Raw genomic sequence first — 17,099 nt, 5'->3', positions numbered from 1 at the left:
AAAATAATAATAATAATATAATAATAAAAAATAAGTAAAACAGAACTATTTCACAAGCAGCCCATTCTCTATGCACAGCATGTTTCCAGTGTGTGTGTTGCTGAGTAAATAATGTCATTCCATGGGTGTAGTGCCCCTTCACCTGCAACATTAGTCCTCATAACACCCCTGGACATGCATTATTTACATAGTAACACACACTCTGTTGGGCATTATTGCTTGTATAATACCATCCCACCACCAAATTAAACAAATTTTACGGATTTTTCCATGGTAGACCTGCTTCAGCTTGTAGAAGGCCTATGCAAAATTCCTAACAATTCACCACAAGTGAACCCAACTGAATGGCTGCCACATTTCTCTTCAATTTTGGCAGTATCTAAATAGCTACACAGAAAAGTCTGTACCAGTGTACAATAAATATAATGGTAATTTCAAGAATAAATCCATACGGTGAAACATAATAAACTCTATAATAAAAGAAGAAAAGCAACAAAAAGTTTAAAGAAATCCCCATACCATACCCTAAGACCAGAATGAAACATGTCAGCAAGGATTAGGAGCACTACTAGAAAATGTAAAGCAGTGTATGAGCATATGATTGCTACAGATGCCAACTCAAGCTACAAATCTTCCTTGAATTATGACAAAAAATTAAAGAATAATGTTCAACAATACACTGAACTCATCCATAATAATACCGCACATTTCAATCCCAAGGATGCAACAAATACATTAGAATATAAATTAAGTACTAACATTACCCTCCGGTTCACATTGTTATGTACGCTATCCTTGAAAGTTTAGCTTCCCCTGTAATCACTTTGGAAGAAGTCTTGGAATTCTTATTAAAGGCTAATAATAATGTTTCTATAGGACCAGATAACATACCAGACTGCATTCTCATTAGTGCAAATATGCATTATTTGAGCATTGATTTTAACTGTTCAACACTGGATTATCAATGGGGTTTGTCCATGATTAGTTTCTTAGGTAGATATTAGGCTAGCTACCCTTTTGGGCAATTTTAACCCTAGTCAATTTCCCAAAGGTAAGAATCAAACCCTGTACCTTGTGTTTGAGAGGTAAACATCTTAATCATTATTCCGACCCCCCCATTCTACTATGACTCCTCTACACAAGATTGGCCACTCTACAGATCTGGGTAATTATAGGACCATTAGCCTAACCAGCTTTATATGCAAAGCTATGACTTGTGTCATAGTAGAGATGTGTTATGCAGACATGGGCAACGTAGCTGACTTAGATCCCATGGAATTTGGTTTTGTGAAAGGTAGGTCCTGTTTCCTCTGCCTAGTAAACGTCTTTGAAAAAGATGCAGAGGTTGTGGACAATGGTTAGTCTGTGCAAGTTACTTATCTTAACCTGGGCAAGATCTTTGATGCTATCCCTCATGCTGATATTTTTGAAAAGTTAGACAAGCCTAATGTAAACCCCCTGCATTGTCTATGGGAATTCAAACTGGGCATGTTGCTATGTGCCTAACGAGGCATATCCAACAACTGGAATGTCCACAGAGGTTCCTCACTGAAAGAATACAGGATGTAAGTAAAATGTCCTATGCTGCAGACTGCCTCAAGGTCCTATCCCTGTATTCTGTCTCCTACAGGCCTTTGATCTATGCTTGGCGCAGGGCATTGTCAGACTCCACTCTAATGGACCTTTTCTGCATATCCACAAAACAAACAGCACCAGAGTTACCTATTAAAAGGCATAAACCTTGCCTGTGATATAAATAGGACCTGCTAGAAAGATAGGTATGTGCACAGAGGCCACCTCATCTATGGAACAGGCTCCCCATCCATGTTAAGCAAAGTTCCTCCATGGCCCAATTCAAGTCCAGCTTGGACAATTGGATGGGAAACTGGAAATTTGTCCCTGGTTTGTAACCTATGTTTCTAATGGACACAGGTAACCTGTAAATGGTTAATTTCTCAGGCCGCAGCTTATACTTATCAAGGGTATCAGAACTTGTCAGAGATTCGGGATGCATTGCTAGGCTTAAAAGGGCCCTTATGGTTGTTAGCCCAGTAAACACTTATGAACCTATGAACCCATGAGCATTCCAATAGATCCCAAGTAGAGAAATTTGCCAATTGCCTCTTTGAATGTAAAATTGTAATTAATGGGGTACTACAGTCCAGGACTCTCTCTTGTTTGACATTTCTTTTGCAGACATACAAGCCAATATCCTTGAAGTATACTTGACCAAATTTGCTGAAGACTGCCAGCTGAACACTGTTATGCCCTTATTCACAGATACTAAACTGTGCCAAAAATGTCTGGAATATGCACATACCTGGGTTTTTTTAAAACTGTCTCAAGCTAAATGCAAAACAGTGCAACATATTTGCATTCACCAAAACAGCTGTTTCTACTTCTACCTAACATGTTTTAAGTTGTACTCTTCCTCAAACATATATGATCATAACATACCTGGGTCCTTAACTGAACAACTCTCTCGTATTTGATCATCATGTTTCTACCTTAGTCAGGAAGTACTTCTGTTTGGGCTAATTAATTTCCATAGGGATATCTTCAGGATCCAGAGGACACATCAACATATGATAGTATTAGCATAAGGTACTGAAATATTAAATGGGAGTATGAAAGTGGATGAGTGGTTTAAATAGCATTAATCAATTATTGCAAAAAATAAATTAGGCTGATTTTTTTTATAGAAGATGACTGGATGGATTGAATGAAAGAAGAAATATAAATGTTTGTATATTGAATATTGTAAAATGTTAAGAAGATTTTGAAAAAAATGGGGTACAGACATTGTGGAGGGGCTAACTATTACTTCTCAGAGAGAATGGGAGGAAGCTAAAGTGTTGGAAATAAAGAGTTAATAAGGCAAACTTAAATAAATGGAAATTTGAATTTTCTGTGAGGGCAAGATATTGTAGTGAAATGGAAAGGGAATCAATCACCATTCTATTAGGTAATCAAATTAAGAGGATAAAAGTGTCTGCATTGATAGACTGACAAGGAAGAACTTGGAATTCTCAAGACATACCTATGGAACTGTATTTTATTTATTTGTCTATTTATTTTAGTGTAGGCCTAGTGAGAAAAACTCCAGCAAGATAGACTGAATATATTATTGAGTGCAGCTCAGTAATTCTGATAGAAACATTGCACAGCATTACATAGTATATTCAGATATACTTATAGGTTCATAGGTTCATATGTAAGAACTTGGCTAGTTGCCCTAGTAGGTCATTTTAAGCCAAGACTATTTCCTTTTTTTTGTACTCAAAATAACCTATCCCATTTGACTATAGATTGGCTTTACCCATCCCATGGTCGATAATTATATGTAAACTCCAATGGGAATAACTGGGATCATGTCATAAGTAATTTGAGGGGATGCAGACATATGTCAAAGCATGTATGAACTGTGTCTGTCCATTATTAGTACAGGGGGGAAACCTGAGGTAAATGTTCTATTTTCCATCTGTAGATCTAAGTTGCACTTTAAAATGGACAGGGATGAACTTTGTTTTATATGGATGGGGAGTCTGTTCCATAGCAGCAGTATCCTCTAAGAAATATACCTGTTTTTCCAAACCATTCTGTTGAAGTTGCAGAACAGGTTTAGATCATTACACTATTTCTGATGTCATTTGACTAGCTGATGTGCAGTAAATCCATCAGTAAAGAGTCTTAAAGAATGCCTTAACCATGTCTGAAATATATTTGTTATGGTGATTATAACAAAAGGTAAAAGCCGTAGACAACCATTTGGAAATAGTCTGTTTTGACATAGGTTGTCCATTTTTCCTACCTTCACAAAAATAAGCAAATGATCAAAAGACTTGAAAGATAGCTCTGTCAAGATAGCTCCTGAGTTGTCTGTGGATATCCAAGGTATGGCATACCAGTTCTCCCCAGTTTTTATATTCAGTAAAGAAAATAGAGAGATTGATAGTTTGGCTTAAATTAAATTTGGTTACCACTTTAGGCATAAAAGAAGGATTAGTTTGCAAAAAAACCCTATCCCTATAGAAAATGAGGTAGGGTTGACTCACCATAAGAGCTTGCGACTCAGATACCCTTCTTGCAGAGGAAGTTAGAGTAAATGAAAAACTGTTTTACATGTTAAGAACTTCAAGTCAGCAAGATTAGTTGGTTTAAATGGAGCAACTGCTAGCTTCTCTAACACAAAATTAAGATGCCATATGCCACCTGTTTACTTGGCAGCCTCTTATGAAGATCCTCTTTCAAAAAATTGTTGACATGATTCTGCCATGAAAGAGGAGGATCTGTAGGCATACATGCTGAAATGGCCAATAAATATACCTTGACAGAGGAATAAGAAAAGGCATAGGATAGTAACTCATGCATATATTGTAAAACCAGAGAACAACTAGCCTTGAATGGGTGCTGGTTATGCCACTAGCACCAACTAGAAAACATCTTCCATTTGATATTATATTCTCTAGCAGAGGGCTTTCTTGCCTCCAATAGTAGCTGCTGCATGTTCTCTATAAACAGCTGACTAAAATGAATTAAGACCTTATCATCCAGGTAGTCAATTGAAAATGATTGATGTCATAGTGTATTAAATACTCTTCTTCTTTTTGAGTCAGTAGATCCAGTCTGTGAGGAAACTTGAGGTAATTGACCCTGGGAATTTCCAAAAGAAGGGAGAACAACAATTGCCTTGGCCAGAAGGGAGTCACACAATGATCTTGGGGGATTCCCTCTGAATATCCAGTAGTATCCTAGATATTAGTGGGAAGGATAAAAAAGCATACAGGAACATTCCAAACCAAAGAAAAGAAATGTACTTAGAATAATGCTATAAATATAAAAACATGCCTTCAAAATGGAAAAAATGCTATTCAGAAATAAAAGCATAACATAATATACAGATTCAAATACATAATATGATATGGCACAGAATATTCAAGAACAAATGTCAATTTCAGTACATAGGACATGATGCATAGTGCAGTGCAGCAGGTCTTTAGCATATAATCTTAGCCAGGAGTTTCACAAGACCAGACCCAAGTATGCATAATATGTTGCTTAAAATTAGTTTGAAGGAATTTTGGCTTTTAATTTGTCTTTGTGAGAGTGGAATAGAGTAATCTGCTGTATTTATAGATGATATAAGTAGCAGTTTGTCCCCAGAATGAATATTAATCTTAGGGGTGGATGAGTGAATGAGTGCTTCAAGGCTTGATCATTATTCTGGAATACTGAATTATGGTAAGATGATGTAACAAACATCTGAATATTTGATGAAATATATGTGAATTAAATTATTGAAAAAAGAGAGGAACAGGCTAAGCAAAGTGTTCACAACAGAACAATTAAATGAAGTATTCAGCATAGTAAAGATCAAAACCTCACCAGGGTTAAAAGGTGTAGGATATGATTTCTACAAGACAGTTTCAGAGGATTAGAAAAAAATAAACATATTGAATAATAAGATTAGGAACAATATTCAATGTTCAAAAGTAACAAGGACTGTAATAAAAAAGTATTTGGAAGAAAGACTGGAAAATAGAATATTGGAGGCCTGTACCACTTTGTTAAAGTGATTATACATTTCTGATGAAATTAAGAGTATTGTTTCTCAAGAAATAGAGCGTTTTAATCATAAAGGATTTAGCAAAATAGAGAAATAAAGTACATGAATAATAATGCTACTATTTAAAGAGACGGTAGGATTACTTTCTGGTTGTAATGGTGAAGTCAGGCTATTAAGTTGTGCTATCTATAGAGCATTTGTCAATGTAATTAATAAATGTATGTGGGTAATGTTAAAGAAAGATTGGTTTGATAAACTATGCAGCTTGTTCTGCAGGGTTGCATATGAAAACATATTTTTGGTTCTGTTAGTGAATAGCTACTTTAGAAAAGAGGTAAATATGAAATGTGGCATGAAGCAAGTTTGCCTGCTATGTGTAATGTTGTGTGTGTTGGTAGTGAAAGGGCTTATAAAGTCTGAGAATGGAAAGATTGATAAAGAAAGGTAGAAAGTATATAAGAGGGTGACATTACCAGCTGTATTCTTATGCAGAGATCATTGAATTGTATTACAAGTAAAAGTTTGGATAAAGGAAGAAATTATACCAGTTAAAGAAGAAAGAAAATTGTTGGACATCTTAACTCATTCGCTCCAATGGAGCTCAGGAAGTTTGCATTGTAACTTCCAATGGGCGGAGCCTAAGCCTTTTGAGAGAATCAAATTATGTCTGCTCATTTCAAACACATGTTCATATCTTTGGAACCATATGGATTGTGAAAGAAAAGTAACAAAACGTAAAGTAGTCCAGCCAAGAATCCAAAAGAAGGAGGCAGAACTGAAACTAAGATTCTTTTATTCCACAACAATGAAGTCCATGTAATTCGGACAAAAGCGCTCATTGTTGTGGAATAAAAGAATCTTGGTTTCACTTCTGCCTCCTTCTCAGGGGTTATGAAAGAATTATAGATGGCAAACTCTTCAGCACAAACTGTTTTTATAGTGGTAGCATTCTTTAGGGTCTAGGTCTTAAACCAAATTTTATATGTCACAGTAAATACCGTAACTATTACATTTGTAATACTTTGTAAACAGTTTACAGTATCTCAGCAAGCACTCGACTTACACACATATACTTTCAGCAGCATTTTATTTATCTAGCTGAGAGTTTTCATATGACACTAAGGAGCTCTGTCTGTGTTGCTTGGTTGTTGAGATATTTAGAAAAAATTAAAAATGATATCTATATAAATTAATACCATAAAACAACAGTTAAGAACTAATTACCTGCACTAGACAGAGGTCAAATATTAATGCAGTTGAGCTTGCTATTGTGTAAGGTTTAAGATGGAATCTTTTAAAACCTTGTACATAGCATGGTTTTAGAATTATTGATGCAAATATGAACTACCAATATTTGATGCCTAGAGGCGTCAGTAGGAGTTAATTGCATATTCACTTGGAGGTGTCAATCAGATGTAATGAGTTAAAGAAATGAGCAGATGAATTGAATCTATTGTTCATACAGTGGGGAATTTGATTAAAACAAATTGAAGGCTTGATGAATTAGTTTTGGAAACAGAGTTGTAGGGCTTTAAGGATGGAATAAGTGAATGAAGAAAACTGCACCTATAAAATGAAAATGTATTTAAAATGTTGATGAAGAAAATGGTTGATTTAATTAATGGAGTTATGATTAGCCAAAATAATCACTATGATAGTGAATTTAGTTTCCAGAAAAAATGGAAAAAGGTGTTAGATACTATTTTGTGTTTCAAGGGGGTGTAGGATAAATCTTGGAAATTGAGGCATATTATTTAATGAAAAGAGAAAAGGAAAACTTCACATGATATACACAGCAGTATATTTTATGTCATTACAGCTACTGTTTGAATTATTTGTAGTATTTTACAAAAGTGATCAAGTGCTAGGTAGGATTTTTTAAATAACTATAAGGAAATGTGGAATGGAAAAAACACAGTAAGGAAAGTATGGCTTATGAGTGTGAGAAAAGAATACAAATATAGAAAACTGGTGTTAGTGGTCTTAGGTTGGGCCATCTTCAATGATATTGAAAATGCAAAATTTGTATATTGTGGGTAATGTAACTATGTTTAGAAGAAGGGTGTCATGTTGATTAATCTGTAAAACACACCCTTTTAGAACTGAGAAATAGAACGTATGTGGTGTTTATTAAAAGAGTAAATTTTTAATTGGAAATAGATGAAAACAACTGCATAATTTTATATGGGTATTATGGTAAAACTAAAAGGGAAAATAATATAATAGGGACACAGTTTTAGTAAGCTGCCCATGGTTTATCTGAAATGGAAAATGTACTGGGGGTTATGTATAATAAGATAAGTAATAAAAATATTGCAACAATTTTGGTTTAACTTTGGGAAAAATGTTTGACGGAGGAGAATGAAATCACTGGAACATACAAAATAAGATATTCTGAGATTATGAAAGGATATTTGATAAATATTGCATGCAGCAAAAATACAGGATGTAAATACTTGTGGGTTTGGTAAATAAATGCTAGCGACCCATAGACATATCATTAAGTGTCACTATGGAGTACTAGAAGATGAAGGAAAAGTGATCTGCTTTTAGTGCTGGAGGTGATATAAAGTGTTTATCGTGAACCACCTTAAATGGGTAATACTGTGGGAATTACCAAACTGGAAAGATCTGCTTTACTAAAGCAGATTTATTGGATAAGTGTGAAGACCCAAACTCTTTGCAAAGTCTAGTGAGTGATTTATGCAGTAACATTATTGACTCCATCTAAACTGCTGCTAATATTCAGAACATTCAAGAGAAAAATTACTGGTAATTTGAAGTTAGAGCTGTCCAAGATGACATGAAATACCAGGATGAATGATAGACTGATGCATTCCTGCACAGTGAGACAGCTAGTGTACAGGCTGGTTTTACTATTGAACACCAGCTTTCAAAATGACAACGAGGAAAAAGAACAAGAAAAAAATCCAAAACACAGTAGGGCAAAAATCAGCTCTTACTCCAGCTTAGACTAAGTTAAAGAATTAGAAGCTCTTGAAATGAGTAATACTGTTTAAAAGTTAGGTTTATTATCATTTGTTCGAATGGCAAACCATTTGTCTTTTGAAACAATGAAAAGTAAAACTGAACACAAACATTTTGAATGGACACAATGTCGACCCAAATGATCGACATATTTGAGTTGGCATTGTTACCGAAACCATCACATGATAGCCATATAGGAGCTGATGTAAATCTGACTCCTATACGACATATCACATTTTTGCAGGGGGGCAAGCCCCCCTGCACCCCCCCACATCCCTCGCTACTAATATATTCTAACTCCGAGATCGCACTACAGTGGGGATATGGATGAATGTCCAATCCCCACTGTACCACGATCTCCATGCAGATAGTCGAATACACTTATGTGAATGCACTACTGCATTCGCATAAGTGTGTTTGACTATCCCATCCATTTAAATTTTGTGCACAACATATAGATTTTGGGCAGCAGTACTGCCGACAGACTGACATTCACACAAACGATAGTAAACTGAATAATGATAGTTATAAATAAGAAGGCAGATAAGACTAAGGTAAAGAATTTGAAGCTCTTGAAATGAGTAATACTGTTTAAAATTTACTAGCTAAGATGCTACCTTTGAGATTAGAAATTGCTTTAGAGAATGTAGCTTATCCAGAATCTCATGGGTTAGTGAAAGGAAAAAACATTGCTAAGTTATTGGTTTTATGAGGGAAGTACTAAAATGATAAGGCAAGGTACCAAATCAACTTTGGTGAGGTGCAATACATTTGAAACCTTTTGATAATGCTTCACATTCAATTTGATCAAATACATAAAGCTAAACAAGGCAGTATGTTAAAGCTTGGGTGGTCCTGAACATAAAGGACATCCAAGAAAAGGTGGAGAAGTACATCATAAATAATATTTATGTTTCTTATGTTTTGAGATATTGATGAATACATGTATTTAAAAAAAATGTTCAATTTGACAAAAGGAAAACCATAGCTATAGGAGGAAATATAGGAATGCCTGCTTTCTTGAGTTATGCAGATGACTGATTGTGGAAAGTGAGAGTAGGAATCAAGTAAGGGATGTGGTACAATTGGTTGTAAAACCGATAGAATTAAAAATAAGTAACAAATAAAAGAAGAGCAATTTTATCACTAATGCAGATGATTTATTAATTATAATATTAAATTAGAAGTAAGACATTGTGGCTACTAGATAATTATGGAAGCATCGCTCGTCCCTTTCTAACATTGATGACAAGCAGGCAGGGTGCTTCATTTAGATGTCTTAATACATAGAAACACATCAGGATGGATAGCAGCATCATAATATACAAACAAACTGGCTAATAGACAGACCTTACATCATACATGTTTACATCTCAAAGGCTTACTTCAAAATGGAAGTCTAGCTTCCACATGCTCAGTATTTATACACTTGTGCAAGCCTTGGATACCTTCTTAAAGGTATATGCACACACATTGAGCTACATCCTCCCTCATAAAAAGATTGCCCTTTGTAAAAACAATACTTTAGTTAAACATGCATTACTATAGACATTAGAAACAAAACACAATGTTCATGTCCAAGTTGCTTCATATCTGTTACAGGGTTTAGACCAATTCACATAACATAACAATTTGGACCAAATTTAGCAACATGGAGAGTCTTGGGTGAACAACTCGAGTCAGGAACTTCTGAATACATCACATGAATGGGAATGTCTTCTGGAACCTCCTCAGGAATTTGAACACTGGACAACTCACTTTGAAATAAAGGAGTCTTTCTCACAGGCTATGTGCTGTGGTATAGGCTTCTGATTCCACCTATCGACTTCTCCTTGTGATTCCACAATGTATGATCTTGGTTCTGGGCAAATACTCTTCATGACATCAATCACAAGCTTTGGACATTTGCATCCTTGCCACTTCTTCTCATAATGGATTGAGCAGTTTGCTGGTTTTATCATAGTAAGACTTCTGGTATAGGCATTTCTTCAACAGATTGGCTTTCACTGACATGTTATTCTTGACACATGGAACCAACAATTGACTACTGATTGGTAATGTGGTTCTGGTTTGTCTTGACAGAAGTCTCTGAGCAGGTGAACCAAGATGTTTATCATGAGGAATATTTCTGAGATTCAAGAGATTCAGGAAAATATCACTATTATCTTGGTTTGATTTCTTAAGTAACTGTTTCGCACTTTGAACTGCATGTTCTGTTAATCCATTTGACTGTGGGTACTCTGGACTACTTGTAACATGATATAAGTCCCATTCTACAACATATCTTTTGAAATGTTAGCTTGTAAACTCTGTGCCATTGTTAGAAATAACTTTGTGTGTACTACCATGCACTGCAAAATGATGCTTCATCTTAGTAATAGCTGTACTGGATGCTAAATTAGGAAGTAGGTCAATCTCAACCAATTGGAATAAGAGTCTACTAACACCAAATAATGTTGACTATTCCACTCAAAAATGTCCACAGCCACCAATGATAAGGTAGTTCAGGAATCTGGTTTAGCTGAAATGGTTCCTTATGTCAATGTGGCTTTGTACCATTACACACAGAACAAGAAAAACGTGCTCTCTTAATGTCCTGTGACATAAAAGGCCAATATACTAGTCCTCTCTCCCTTATTTTGGTAGAGTCAGTACCTGGGTGTCCATGATGAAATATAGTAATGTATTCTTGTTGCAAGGACTTTGGAACAATTACTTTTGGACTTTTCAAAATGATACCTTTGTTAGACAAAATCTCATCTCTGTGTGGAAAATAAGGTTGTGCTTCTTGAGGTAAACTAGATTGCTTTGATGGCCATCCTTGATTGATGAAGTGGTTAAGCTTTTGTAAAACTGGATCTGTGGCTGTGTGAGCTCCCAACTCATCAAGACATGTGGAAGAAAAATTCCTCACTTCCATAACTTCAAAATCAAGGTTTTCATTCTCATGCTGTTCTGTGGTGTTTTGGGTGATCTGGATAAAGTATCAGCAAGATAAAGAAGTATGTCTTTCTTGTAGACAAGATTGAAATTAAACTTTTGCAATTTCATCCTCATGAGTTGCAGTCTGGCTGGGGCTGAATGCATAGGACATCTCAAGACAGTGACTAGAGGTTGGTGGTCTGTTTCAATCTGGCCCATCTTATGGACCTTGGGTAATCCTTGGATAACAGGAATCAACAGAATCAATGGATTGTCCACTGTAAAAAATGTATATAAATCCAAGCTAATGACTTCACTCTTAAGTAAGTCCTCTAAGGAGTGAAGTCGTTAGCTTGGATTTATATACATTTTTACAGTGGACAATCCATTGATTCCTGTTATCCAAGGATTACCCAAGGTCCATAAAAAAACACACAATCCACCCATGAGACCTATTGTGGCAGGGAGAGGATGGGTTACTGAACCCCTTTCCTTGTACATTGAAAAACAACTCAGAAAAGTTGTAGACAGTTTCAGTCATATTTTGAGGGATACAAAACAGTTTTTATTGGACCTTTATAGTAGAATTAATGTATTACCGACTGATACATATTTCAAACTAGTGACTCTTGATGTACAATCACTATTCACTGTAATACCCAACCTACATGGGTTAGTGAGTATACAGAGATGCCTAAGGGTGAACACTGATTACACTATGTCTCAGAATGAGTTAATTTTTGGACTATTAGAGGCAATTTTGGAGAACAATATTTTTATGTTCAGTGATACTATTTACATTCAGAGGGATGGCATGGCTATGGGCACTTCCTGTGTCAATAGCTATGCCAACCTAGTGATGGCAGACTAGAAAAAGGAAAAGCTATTCATATTGGATAGCTTCAAGAGGTATGTTATTTTTTATGTTAGGTTTGTGGATGACCTCTTTCTTCTGTGGACAGGATCTGATGATGAATTAAATAAGTTCTTTTGTGAGGTCAACTCCCTGACACATTTTTTGAAATTTACAACGGAGAAATCAGATAAATGGATATCATTCTTAGATGTATACATTGAAAGATTAGACAGTGGTTTACTTAACACAGGTGTGTATAGGAAATCGTGTTATAAAAATTCCCTATTACATAGAGGTAGTATGCATCCCTACTATGTTTTTCATAATATAGTGAGAGGACAAGCGATAAGAGCATCACGTCTAAATCCTACAGATGAAGGGTTTGAGAATGAGCTATACCAGTTACTTGAGAGGCTAGCCACCAGATCCTATACACCAGAAGAGATAAATCTAGGGATTGAAGAGGTACATCAGTTGAGAGCCCAGTCTGCATGACCATATTTTGCAGGATCTACAGACTTAAGAGGAACACCTGAGAGACCCCGTGTTGTTAATATGACAACTAGTAATTCTATAGTTAGAGTCTCGTTGAATTATACATAAGACATAAGTAGCGTGAAAGAAATCTTTTAAAGAAACTGGGGAATCCTAACTACAGACCCTAAGTTAAAGGAGATCATAGGAGAAATACCTGCATTTGTATACAGAAATAAGTCTAATCTGCATAGATTACTCTCTTACCCCACAGGTCCAGCTATCCTCGATAGAGAAGATACAATACAATGTACCAGACCATGTCAAAAATGTAACTATTGTCCATTTGTGTCTAAGGATACCTGTTTCATACAACCTGTCACACTGAAACAGTTTTACTTTAATATTTCAGCTAATTGTGACACACAGCATGTGATCTATCTAGCTAGGTATATGGCATGCAATACATTCTATGTAGGGAAAACTGATAGATGATTACGTGAAAGGATACGGGAACATTTGTATAGTATACATATAAAATCCCCTCATAATGCATTATCAAAGCATGTTATGAACACGGACGACACACACAGTTTTAAATTCCAGGTATTACAAATCAATACACCCAATTCTAGGGGTGGGGATATAAGAAATTTCACAGAAAAGATAGAGGCTAGATGGATTATCATGCTAAGGGCAGATCAGAGACCTGTACTTAATGATAGGGTCCCTATCAAACCAACCCTGAAAAATAGAAGGGTAGTTGTTAGATAAAATATTTCAGATTAGTTTATTTAGACAGGATACTGTATTTGAATATTTTATGTAATGTTTTATATAGTTTTTATATGAATTTGTATAACTTGCATGTATAATAGTTTTAAATGTTTGATACATATGTATGTATTTTTAAATGTTTATATATATATATATATATATATAATATATATATATATATATATATATATATATATATATATATATATATATATATATATATATATATATATATATATACACACATATATATTTTTACATACATCTTTCCATATACATCTTTTCATATACTTTTTACATAATCTCTATATATATGTATATTTTGTATACTTTACATATTAACTTCTATATTAGAAGTTGTTTCTTGGTTGAATATTTATACCAGGAATTTATATGGATTTCTACAGGTTAATTTGATGCTATCTTAATTAAATAATTAACAATAGTAATTAATGATGTCATAAAGGATTTAGTTTAAATATCGGTAGCATTTGCTATGAGATGTAACAGGTCTGAAGAAGCCTGTGGGGGTGAAAGCGCTACCTGGATTATTAATAAACCTTGTTTTAAACATTACGTGTTTGGACTTCGATTTAATACTGTAACTGGATTCTGTATGTGTTCTGGTCACTGTGGAGTGCTCCGGTGCTATTTTTATCTTTTACAAATATTGGAAGAAAAGTTTAATTGTTACAAATGCTATGAAAAAGAAAATATATTGTTTTCTGTACAAATATTTTCATTACGTATTATATATGTGCCTACACTGTCTACTAGACTGAAAATAAGATTAGTCTCAATGATTACAAAAAAACGATATTAGAAATTGGAAAGCATCTCCTATACTAGAACTCACTGAATATAAATGGGGAAAATTATATACATTATCCTGGGAATTCAATAAACTCCTTATAGGCTTAGTGTGAAGCCTACATGGAGTTTATGTATTTGTGCAGTGAGCAGAGTGCTAGTTAAATATTCATTGCATGCACTGCATTTAAACATAAACAAGTGTGGTTTCATGGCTAGTAACAGTGTTGCCAGCTGGGAAACCATATAAAGCCACATGGACAGCATCAGACATGTAAACCTGTTTACTTACAGGTAAACTAGGTTGGCATGTTTGGGTGCTATGCCAGAAAGATTACCAATGTTAAGAATAAAGCAATGTATATAGTTCCAGCAAATTATATGAGAGTGTATACAGCATAGGTTATTGTGGAAATCTGTGTCAGGCATACTGAACAAAAGTTGCTTTCGTGATCTGTAATGGTACATAGACTGTCATTAAAAATAAACAGTCAAAGGAAGTGTGTATATTGAATAGGGACACACAGATGAATTGTAGGAATGAACACAGGGAAAGAGGACAGGTGAAACATGTATATACAGCAGATGATAGCATATCAGTGAAGACAGTTGTAGCAGAAACCCTGATCACATTTGGATATGATACATTATGGACTGTACAGTGAATGCATATTATGTGACTGTCGCACAAGGTGGCATAACAATGGAGAATATTTCTTTGTGATTTAAGCATCCTGACATGAACAATGGAGAGGAAACATATTAGAAATGGTATATACAATAGGGGTTAGGTGCATATTGTGAAGCTGTGCAAAATGAGTTGCCTGAATATGACTGCAATGTCAGCAGAGGTCTCAACCAAGTGGAACACATATTTACAGGCTCATGGTCAACAGTAAACATAAGTATGCACAATCGTGGACAAAATCAGAGTAATACCACCAGTAATCCCATGTCTCTGACTTAACATATGTCATTGTGAGTGATCATAGATGGTTCTGCATGAACACACTTGCACAACTATTATGAGTTTTCAGCAATGTATGAGGGGAATCAAGCATATTGTTCTGACACTGTAACATCTGCGGGAGGTGTTAAGAGGGACACTGCTATACCTGTATCTGAAATCATGATCGATCTAGGCTAGTTGAGTGATGTTTATGGCATATGTAGGGTACAATCCACACTATCACAAATGTAACCCATGCCATCAATGTTGTCAATCAGCAATGCATGCATCACCAGAACAGGTATCATACATGCATATGCTATAAAACCTTGATGGGGGTTCTGCACCATCAAACAGTAATGTTTATGCAACATAAAGAATGCTTAGGTATGGCCAATATGTTGTGTGGGATCAATGTGGCAAATGTGGTACACTTGAGTTACACATCCATGGAAGAGGTGTAGGGAGGTACATGATAAAGAGTGCATTGTACTCAGTCATTGGTGTGGTGAAGTCTGTGAGCTATGGAAGTGCAATGGCCTTTGATGTGTATGTCCTCCCATTGTTACATACAATGGAGTAGTCATCTCTGTGGGCACATGCTGGTGGACATTCTGCATATCATCTACCTCAGTACACAGGTCACACAACACTTGGTCTGCTCATAGGGGTGTGCTGTCTGCATTATCATTAGGTTGTGTGTTTGCTTTTATAATGCATCAAATCCCCCCATGATTTTGTTTTATCTCATGTGCCTTTATGGCTGTTGCAGCAATCTTTTGTGTGTGTTAATACTGTCTGTATTATACTAATATCATAGTTGGATTCAATGATTGTCCACAACCTGAGGTCCTCCAGACAGCTATTTGGACACAGGATGTGTATGTCATTCTTGATGTCTGTGACTTAAATAATGGACAGGAAAGGGTCTAGCACACAGCCCTGAGGTGCAGACTTGATCTAGATATGGGTCAATTCACACACTTCCACATATTGATGTGTCACATATGTGATCCAATGGTCTACCCACTTGGTGATATAGGTGTTTATGGCCACTTGTGACAGTGTTGCAGTAATACCTCAGTGTGGATTTGTGTCATATCCCTTGGCCTGGTCAAGTTCCAGAGGATGATAGTGTTGTTATCATACATGCCCTTGTTGACCTTCTTGAGGACATATAAAAGATGTAACAGACATGGATGTAGCATGAACAAATCACACATGTCTCTCCCACATAGGTAGGATATTACTAGTGTACATTTAAAAAAGTTCCGTGATGACATGCTGGTCTACTTCACAGATAAGGAGAGTCAGGATGTGTCTATACATGCATTCATCAGGTGTTGTCCCTCCCCCCTCAGTCAGGTGGATACATGTTGATGTACCTCCTTCTATGGGAATGTATTCCATCTAGAGGCTTTCTTGAACTATAGATTCAACTGTCTCTGGTAGGTCCATGTTCTGAGTTAAGTTATATGCAATCTGTGATGTTGTCATGGCCGATTGATTCTGTGTTATTAGCCATACAGAGTGCACAGATGTCCTGCCTTCCTTAGCAAAGAAACTGAGTAAGGCTTGCATGCATACTGTGACTGATGGACAGTGGCAATGGGGGAGGGGGGGTGACATGTGAGACAAGACAAATAGTCAGCTAGTGGACTGTCTATTCACTCCGGTTGAGTACGTATGGTGGCATCCACATGCACATCTGTGCTTAGTTGTGTATTGCAATTAATATTTCAATAGTATTGGAATAC

The sequence above is a fragment of the Protopterus annectens genome, chromosome 5.part0 (assembly GCF_019279795.1).
Source record: "Protopterus annectens isolate FY-2018-M chromosome 5.part0, PAN1.0, whole genome shotgun sequence".
Lineage (NCBI taxonomy): Eukaryota > Metazoa > Chordata > Ceratodontiformes > Protopteridae > Protopterus > Protopterus annectens.
Note: the sequence above shows the minus strand (reverse complement) of the source record.